This window comes from Chenopodium album, chromosome 1 (genome assembly GCF_948465745.1).
Source record: "Chenopodium album chromosome 1, dcCheAlbu1.1, whole genome shotgun sequence".
NCBI lineage: Eukaryota > Viridiplantae > Streptophyta > Magnoliopsida > Caryophyllales > Amaranthaceae > Chenopodium > Chenopodium album.
This window is the reverse complement of record NC_137834.1, coordinates 85,382,602-85,393,347: the sequence shown is the minus strand read 5'-3', so window position 1 is coordinate 85,393,347 and position 10,746 is coordinate 85,382,602. Positions and strand designations below refer to the sequence as shown.

Genomic DNA, 10,746 nt, shown 5'->3' with positions numbered 1-10,746 from the left:
TTTTGTTTCATACTACATACAAAGTATCAGTTTTGGTTGTAATAAACCACAATTTTACTCTTACATATTTGGTTCACCCATTTTCCGGGCTATTATCCACAAAATTTATCAATTCTATCATACTCTCACATATGAGCGCTCATAAAACATACATCGTATTAAACATTATTATTGAAGAAATGTAGCAACTACAAATACAGAGCTGAGTTATATATATGCATAACTAATTACGATAACAAAATATACTCACATATAACTTTAACATCTGACATTACCATAACTTACACACTTTGATTTAATTAAAACAAGAACATGAATTCAACGGCCTTAACTACTAGGCTACAACCTCAAACCCCAACTTGAGACCAGTAATTGAGGTTCAATATTAAAAATTTAAAATTTCAAGTATGGTAAATATGGTGACAAAGTCGAGGCTCAGCACAAACACTAAGAGGAATCTTTTTAGGATTTGAGAGACCATAAACCTCATCCATATCCAAATCTTGAGGCTTCATGTTATTAGGCAATTTCCATGCAAAACCATGAAGAAGATTAGCCAAACTTGTCTCAATAACTTTAAGGCCAAGATTATACCCTGGGCACATCCTTCTCCCCGATCCAAAAGGCAACAACTCAAAATTGTGACCTTTGACATCGATATTTTTCCCAATAAATCTTTCAGGCCAAAATTCATCTGGCTTTTCATATACCTTAGGGTCTCTTTGTATGGTGAATGTATTTACAAGCACAACGGAACCCTTAGGGATATCATAGCCTTTGGTTTTAACTTGCTCCCTTGCTAGGTGAGGCGCGAGCAAAGGTGCTACCGGGTGCAATTTCATTGTTTTCTTTACTATTGCGCAAACATAAGGCAAGTTTTGTATATCTTTCTCTAGGACCCATCTTTCCTTTCCTATCACTTGGTCCATCTCCTCTCTAGCCTTAGCTATGATGTCCGTCCTTCTTATGAGTTCAGACATTGCCCACTCAATTGTTGTTGTTGAACTCTCTGTACCTCCAGCAAGTAAATCCTAAAATTCATTTTATGTGTGTATAATACTAACGTACAATATAATGCGCATGCTTATAAATGAGAAATGGAGATCGGATTAATAATAATTAAGTTCAATTTAATTATAAGTCGCCAAAACCATCTAATCATTTTTATAACAAATATTCTTCCTTGTATTTAGCCTAGATGTGCATTATTAAAAAGTATATATACCCTAAAGTTTTTATTTCAAAAAATCTAACTTTATTATACATTTATTTTTAAGTATCGCCCCACTATATTAAGTGTAAATTTACTTCTTATATTAATATTAGGTTGGCTTATGCGAGCGATGTGCACGTCATAACTAGTTATGTTTGGGGAGTTCTTTTAATTTAACCTTATGTCACAAGTTTAGTTAAACAAATAAATTTAAGGGGTATAAATATTTGCACACTAATTTAAAGGTTTAATTATCCAAAAACTATTAATAAGAGTTAACACAAATCTGTTAAAATATATGAATATGGATATGGATATGGATATGGATAAAAGGATGGAGTAGCTATACAAGTAAACTAAATTCCCGAGAATTTCAAATTTACCCTCATCCCTATTCCTCTTTTTTTTTTCATTCATCATCTTTTTGTATAGTTTTAATTTTATACATATTTAACTATCAATCTATTCAATGATGTAGGATTAAAAAAATAATGCTACACATTAAAATGAATCTGCCATCATGAATATGTGTTATCTTATCAATAATGGTTAAACTTTATCACATTTTTTTATTATTATTTTGAAAACAAACTTTTTCACTTTTCAAAATGAACATGTATAATGGGAAATACAAAAATAACGGGGAGTAGATTGTCTGCCCTTTATTACATGGATGTCATTGCTCTCTATGGTATTTCTCTAGGTTGGTTGGTTTCTTTTTTTTTTTTTTTTTTTCGATTTTGGTGTTTAGAGAGTCACAAGGCAGTAATCTATTCCAAAAATCACTTCGAATTGGGGAAGTTTTTATAACCACTCTCTCATGAAAATTGATGTTGCGTAGGTATAACAAAGTAAGATTAGGACATACCTGAGTGAATGCCTTGACTCCAATTCTTTCAAGCTTAACTTCATTATTAGGATCATCAGCAAGTTGTAATAATACATCCACCATATCTTTTGGAACCCAATTTTCCTTCTCAATTTCCCGTCTAGCATTATGTTCATCCAACACATGCTCCAAAAACCTATCAAATTTCTTAGCTAAAATCTTCATCCTCTTCACATAACCTTGAATGTCCATATACTTCAAACAAGGGATCCAATCTCCAAGATTCAATACCCCATTTAAAAAGAACCATTCATCAACCATCAACTTAAATTCCTTTAGTGTTACAATCGATTTTTCTTTGTCATTTTTTTCCGTGTATTTTTTTCCTAACACCATTATACTAATGACGTTTAAGTTCAAAGTAAAGAGGTAATCTTTCAACAAAATGGATTCTCCATTAGTGTTAAATACGCCTCTTAATAAGGAATTAAGTTCTTCTATGCGTATGTACTCGTATGATTCGAGCCTCTTGGAGCTAAAAAGTTCCATCAAGCACATCTTTCTAGCTTGACGCCAGTATGGACCATATTGAGACCATGATATATCGTAACAGTTATATGCAGTATACTTTCCGGCAGCAATTCTAGGCCTTCCGGAAAAGATTTCATCGTTCGTTTTTAGATATAATCTTTGCCATTTCTACGGATGAGCCCACTAACACCGGGACTGACCCAAATTTGAGCATCATTACATGCCCATATTTCTTAGAGAGTTCGTCGATAGAACGATGGGGAAGTGACCCGATGAGATTGAAGTTCCCTATGATAGGCCATGGTTTTGGGCCGGGTGGTAGGTTAAGTTTAGGACGACGAAGGTGATTAGTAAGGAGTACTATGGCTATGGCCGCTAGGGATGTGAGAAAATACGTTGCCCAAGTTGGTGCCTCCATTGTTGAGTGGTTAGTTTATGGATTAATGGAGGTATAGCTATGAATGTTTTTTTAAAAAAAAATTCTTATAGGGTCGATGGTTTTGAAGTGAAAATCAATAGGGTTATTTTACTTATTTATAGTAAATGGAGCAAGAATAACTTAAATCATGCATTAATGTCCTATTTGGCAAAACTAGCGTAGCGGATAGCTTTTAGCGGTCGAGTAATGGGTAACTATTAATATAATTATTAAAGTAAAGGTAATTGTTAATTAAAGTAGCGACTAGCTGTCAATTAGTACTGAATAGATGTTAGCTATTAAAGTAACGGATGATATTATGGGTGTTTGGAAAAAGTAGCGATTGCATTACTAAAATATATTAATAATAATATAAATTGTTGAAAAGATATAATAAAAAATTAACAAATGTGATCCGCTAATTTTAAACGCTACTATTTTTAACGTTTGAGAAAAGCAATCTAAACGCCACTTCTACTGCTAATCACTAATCACATTGATACCTTGTCAAACACTCTTATCTTTTTTTCCATTAGTATTTTGACTGATCAAAACGCTAACCACTATCTTAAACATTATCACCTGTCAAAAAAATCAAAAATCTTAAACATTATCACCAAATCGGGCCTAGGTGATGATGAAGTTGCGATTTTGACCTCCCTTTTGTTTGTTTTTGCATTGCTTTTATAATTTTTTATATAGTGCGACTTGGGAATATTGCTAATCTATGGAGAATGACGAATTCTTTCAAACACATGAAGCGCAATTGATGATTTCGATCATAAATTTCCACAAGATTACAGTAATTCATTTAAGAAAATTATAACGAAAAGTCAAGCAAGCTTATCTTAGATAAAATCACTAGCAAAAGTGCAATTATTAGTGGGTTAAAAGCTTAAAACAAAACATAATCAATAATTGATTAAATGGAAAGAGTATCCCATTGAACTTGTAATTGGTTGGATAGATTGTCTTTTTACGAAAAGTATTCTGATAGAGTAAATTTTATCTTATTCCTATTTAGCTGATTCAAGTGGGTGATGACTGGCGGGATCAACCAAAAGATACGAAATAATTACGGAATCACAAAGTTTTATATGTGGCTAGTCACATGGTGTGACCACTTCACATAATCACATACTAGAATATTGATTAAGTAATAGGGGGTTACGGTGATGAGCAAATGGGTTTAACTTAACACATATATAGGTACTTAAATGAGATATAGGGGTTACTCGATCTCTTAAATAAGTGGAATTATTCTTTCATTTTTTTAAAACAAAAGAATAGGTGTTACGTGAATGAACAAATGAAGTTACTTATTTCTAAATTACTTGAATTTACTCGTATAATGAATTTTAGTTACTTTTATGGACAACACGAGGTTACTCATAAAAAAAAATTTGAGGTTACTCATATATATAAATGAAGATTAATCTTATAAACTAATGTGGCCATACCGTGTGGCTAACCACATAGAAGACTTACCCTAAGGGAATATGTGATTTTTTAATATGACACCAAGTCAATTTAGGGAATATGTTGTTTATCATATGAAATCAAGTCAATTTAAGTTTATTCAAGGTATTCTAAAAAAAAAAAAAAAAAAAAAAAAGAAAAAAAAAAGAAAAAAAAAAAAAAAAAGGTTTATTCAAGGTATTCAATAAACTCCAATGGTTGATTTAATATATGATATTTTGATAAAGATTCTTGTACTATTTCTCCAGGCCAACCTTGGACCAAAAATTGCATGCCCAAACCCCTAAATTTTTAGATGCACCATGGTGCACTTTGAACATTTAGTAAAAATATATGAACAATTGCAAATTTTGAACATGTAGTAAAAACAACTGAACATTGCAAATTTTGAACATTTAGTTAAAAAATATGAACTATCAAAATGCATCACTCCTATACTTTTGAACATTTAGTAAAAAAATCTAAACAATAGCGAATTTTGAACATGAAGTAAAAATTCTGAACATCACAAATTTTAAACATTTAGTACAAATAATCTGAACAATCACAATACACCACACACATTTAGTAAAAAAAAAATATGAACAATAACAAATTTTGAACATTTAATAAAAAAATCTAAACAATCGCAATTTTAAAATTATTACGAGTCAGACAAATTTTGAAAGAAGTTTGTGTGACTCATAAGATCTTCGTACCTCAAAGTAGTAGAACTCTCCTTAGTATAACAACTCAAAATTCCCCTCCATCCTTTACACTTCGAAAAACTGCTCTCAACCAAATTCGGAAGTACACACTTGTATCATGGCGTGACACAGTTTCGCAAAAGTAAACTGTTTTGTGCAGTTAAAGCGTAATTTCTTCCATAAAGATGATGTATTTGGTTGATCGGACGGCTGCAATTTGGAGAGAGACTTAGTAAAAAGGAGCTCCATGTTATGTTCATAATATCAAAACCTTGGAATTCCATTCTACCGTTGGACGTGCAATTCAGTCGAAACTCGCAATTTTCGGAGAATCCGAAAGGGTACTTTACTGTTGTTCCGTTGCATGATCTGATGCACTTTTCTGAATTTGTTATTCCTTTTGTTGTTGATATGAAAGTGAAAATTATCACTAACATTAATTTTCTTCTTTCTTTATTTTTTGAGGTAGTTTGCATATTTCTTATGTTTGAGACTTGGGTTACAGCACTAGAGAACAAGGTTGATTTTGCTAGGTCGTAATTTCATTTGAACTTTCGATATGATATAATTGTGATCCTATTATCATTTTTACAAGTCTTTTGAATTTTAGTAAATGATATGTTTAAAGGTACAAAGTCAAGTTGCCCCGTGAACCAATCCAAATGAGTCTATTTATAGTCCCTTAAAGGAGATAAGGTCAGCTCAACAAACTGTAGAAAGTTCTTGCTTTATACACTACTATTGAAATTAAACGTTACAAAGGGAGAAAAAAAAAGTGTTAATTATGGTTAATTTTTTTAGCTTATTTAATATCATGACCTGTCAATTTGGGTCAACGACTGGGCTTAGGTCTAATTTAAGGTCATTTTAGTCATTTGGTTCAACTGGTTTGTATCATCATTTAAGTTATTATAATATTTCCTCTAATTTTTTTAGTTGACATAGAATTAGAGACCTATATGGTTAAAAATAGATTAAAAAAAAAAAGCATGTGCAAATAAAGAAATATGGTACGAGTTATATTTGTGGAACTTTCTAAATGATAATTGTTACAATAGGAAAACGGGGGAAACATGTTTAAAGTACATCGAAAAGTCAAGTTGCCTCACCAATTAATCATATTGAGTTTATTAATAGCCCTTTAAAGAAGATACAATTAGCTCAAAGAAAAAATAAAAAGGTACTCCGTATTAATTATTTGCTTATGGCTGATTATTCACTTATTCAGTATTATACTGGATGTGCTCTATAAAAGATGGGCAGATGGTCCATTGATAATTATTTCGAATGTGATGGGCCTTTTTTGGGAGGAGGCTATAATAGGCCTACTGCAGTGTGATTGATTATCCAATGATCCACATAATTTAAAGCTGAAATATTTGGTTATTCAATGGGGTGCCTTGACCTTGTTTGTCAATTACGAGGAGCTTTTTACTATTATTTGTTAGCTTCTTTGATAATTTGTAATCAGTTTGATTATATGATAGTAATTGTGTAAAAGTAAAGGTATTTCGTAAATTACTATTTTCTCCATTTTTGAATAATTGTAACATTTTTTTAAAATAGTAATGTCACAATACATGTAAGAGCAAGTTTAGCCCAAAGTCTTAAGATGTGGATGTGACATCATTTTTTGCGGTACTCATTGAAAATAATGTCATCAAATTCTTGTTAAGACTCACTAAGATTTACACAAACTTATCACTTTAGTCCTAAAACTCAAATATATGACATATTATATGTAGAAAAGTGTAAAAAAAATATATATATATATAAAAATATAAATAAAGTGAGGTGGGTCCCAATCTCAAGTCTTAAGTTGAGTCTTGAAAATTTCAAGACTCAACTTAAGACTTGCTTGAGATTTAAGAAGAAAAAGGAGAAAGGTCTTAAGCATAAGTCTTAAAACTCAAAATGATGATATGACTCCAAACTTGGGGCTAAACTTGCTCTATAAGTGATGTAACACATTATAATTGAAATTTTTTTATGTTGAATGCTGTACTATTACAGTATTACCCTTATTTTAAGTTCATTGTCTACTAAATTATACTCCTTATAATCTCACTCTTACTTTTAAAGTTTTAAGTGTATTATATCATGTGATGTCTTTTTTTTTTCTTAAAGACGTGAAAAATTAAGTGTTACAACTCTTGCAAGTATTAAAAAAAACACAGAAAGTGTTAATTAGCTACGAGTATTAATTATTTTTAGTGTATAAAACAATCAATAAGCTTAAATCTCCTCATATTAGGTTTCTGCAAAATTGTTTGTTGGACCCAAAAACTATTTTAAAAAGCACTTGCCCAAAACCCTTACACCTTTAATAATGTTTATGTGATTTGCTAATAAAAGTGGCGCGTCATACTATTGACATGATGAGACAAGTGCCAACTATACTCAAGAAAATTAGAACCATATTTAAGCTTTGTTTCCACGACTCTATGCCTCTAATCAAGACCCTAAACCTAAATGTAGGCTAACGTTGTCACCTTGAGTTTAAAAACAGCGTAGGCTAGTACATAACTTACTCCGCAACACAAATACATACTAGTCCATACTTTACTATCCATCTCCTAATTTTTAACCTATTTTCATTTTTAGTATTGTTTAATTAATTTTGTCTCATACTAAATAAAAATTATCAGTTTTGGTTGTAATAAACTACAATTTTACTCTTACATATTTGGTTCACCCTTTTTTCGGGCTATTATCCACAAAATTTATTAATTCTACCATACTCTACTTGTCTCACATATAAAGTATTAAACATACAAAGTATTAAACATTAATGTCAAAGAAATGTAGCAACTTAAAATACAGAGTTGAGCTAAATATATGCATAACTAATTACGATAACAAAATATACTCACATATAACTTTAACATTTACCATTACCATAGCTTACACACTTTGATTTAATTTAAACAAGAACACGAATCAAAAGGCCTTAACTACCAGGCTACGACCTACCTCAAACCCTAACTTGAGGTAATTAAAATTCAATATTAAAAATTTAAATTTTCAAGTATGGTAAATATGGCGACAAAGTCGAGGCTCAGCACAAACACTTAGAGGAATCTTTTTAGGATTTGAGAGACCATAAACCTCATCCATATCCAAATCTTGAGGCTTCATGTTATTAGGCAGTTTCCATGCAAAACCATGAAGAAGATTAGCTAAACTTGTCTCAATTATTTTAAGGCCAAGATTATACCCTGGGCACATCCTTCTCCCAGATCCAAAAGGCAACAACTCAAAATTGTGACCTTTGACATCAATATTTTTCCCAATAAATCTTTCAGGCCAAAATTCATCTGGCCTTTCATATACCTTAGGGTCTCTTTGTATGGTGAATGTATTTACAAGCACAACGGAACCCTTAGGGATATCATAGCCTTTGGTTTTAACTTGCTCCCTTGCTAGGTGAGGCGCGAGCAAAGGTGCTACCGGGTGCAGTCTCATTGTTTCCTTTACTATTGCGCAAACATAAGGTAAGTTTTGTATATCTTTCTCTAGAACCCATCTTTCCTTTCCTATTACGTGGTCCATCTCCTCTCTAGCCTTAGCTATAATGTCCGGCCTTCTTATGAGTTCAGACATTGCCCACTCAACTGTTGTTGTTGAACTCTCTGTACCTCCGGCAAGTAATTCCTGATATTCATTTTATGTATATAATACTAATGTATAATATAATGCAAATGTTCATAAATGACAAATGGAGACTGGATTAATAATAATTAAGTTATATGTAATTATAAGTCGCTAAAAACATCTTATAGCTTTTATAACAAATATTCTTCCTTGTATTTAGCCTAGATGTACAATACTACAAGAATATACCATAAAGTGATTTTTAAATGTAGATTATGTTTAGAGAGCCACAAAGACAAATGATGAGAATTGTTCCTAAGATCTCTTCGAACTAGGAAAGTTGCTCTAATCACTCCCTCATATAAATTTATGTTGTGTAGGTATAACAAAGTTAGATTAGGACATACCTGAGTGAATGCCTTGACTCCAATTCTTTCAAGCTTAACTTCATTATTAGGATCATCAGCAAGTTGTAATAATACATCCACCATATCTTTTGGGACCCAATTTTCCTTCTCAATTTCCCTTCTAGCATTATGTTCATCCAATACATGCTCCAAAAACCTATCAAATTTCTTACCTAAAATCTTCATCCTCTTCTCATAACCTTGAACATCCATATACTTTAAACAAGGGATCCAATCTCCAAGATTCAATACCCCATTTAAAAAGAACCATTCATCAACCATTGACTTAAATTCCTTTAGTGTTACAATCAATTTTTCTTCATCATTTTTTTCCGTGTATTTTTTTCCTAACACCATTCTACTAATCACGTTTAAGTTCAAAGTAAAGAGGTAATCTTTCAACAAAATGGATTCTTCATTAGTGTTAAATATACATCTTAAGAAGGAATTAAGTTCTTCTATGCGTATGTACTCGTATGATTCGAGCCTCTTGGAGCTAAAAAGTTTCATCAAGCAAATTTTTCTAGCTAGACGCCAATATGGACCATATTGAGACCATGTTATATCATAATAGTTATATGTTGTATACTTTCCGGAAGCAACTCTAGGCCTTCCGGCAAAGATTTCATCATTCGTTTTTAGGATAATCTTTGCCATTTCTACGGATGAGCCTACTAACACTGGGACTGACCCAAATTTGAGCATCATTACATGCCCATATTTCTTAGAGAGTTTGTCGATAGAACGATGGGGAAGTGACCCAATGAGATTGAAGCTCCCAATGATAGGCCATGGTTTAGGGCCGGGTGGTAGGTTAAGTTTACGACGGCAAAGGTGATTAGTAAGGAGTACTATGGCTATTGCCGCTAGCGATGCGAGAAAATACGTTGCCCAAGTTGGTGCCTCCATTGTTGAGTGGTTAGTTTATGGATTAATGGAGGTATAGCTATGAATGGTCTTTTTTTTTTTTTTTTTTTTTTAATTCTCTTAGGGTTGATGGTTTTGAAGTGAAAATCAATACGGTTATTTACTTATTTATAGTAAATGAAGCAAGAATAACTTAAATAATGCATTAAGGTCCAGTTTAGTAAAGCTCGGTAGTGGGTACCTTTTAGCGGTTGGGTAACGGGTAACTGTTAAGTTAGCGACTAGCTGTCAATCAGTAGTGGGTAGATGTTAGCTATCAAAGTAACGGATAATAGTATGCATGTTTGGCAAAAGTAGCGATTGCATTACTAAAATATATTAATAATAATACGACCTCCGTTTCATATTATGTGCAACATTTACTAAAAGTAGATGCTACACTTTATTTGCAACAAATGTTTTCTTTCCTTTTATTGGTTGTCATTTCTCTCTATCTCTCTCCTTATCACATACTTTTTTATATTTCTCTCTCCATTTACCACTCACACACAAATTTTGTCTAGGAGTCCGTGTCGATGTTTTTGTTGCACATAATATGTAACGGAGGTAGTATAAATTATTAAAAAGAAGTATCCCATCAAAAAAATAAAAAGAAGTAACAAAAAAATTAACAAATGCTACCCACTACTCTTAAACGGTACTATTTTAACATTTGAGAAAAA

General features: G+C 32.0%; 2 pseudogenes; both read right to left on the bottom strand.

The window, feature by feature from the left end:
• Nucleotides 1-401: 401 nt before the first annotated feature.
• On the bottom strand, nucleotides 402-3,013 carry LOC145637572 (trimethyltridecatetraene synthase pseudogene; annotated as a pseudogene).
• Nucleotides 3,014-8,180: 5,167 nt separating this feature from the next.
• On the bottom strand, nucleotides 8,181-10,066 carry LOC145637556 (trimethyltridecatetraene synthase pseudogene; annotated as a pseudogene).
• Nucleotides 10,067-10,746: the final 680 nt, after the last annotated feature.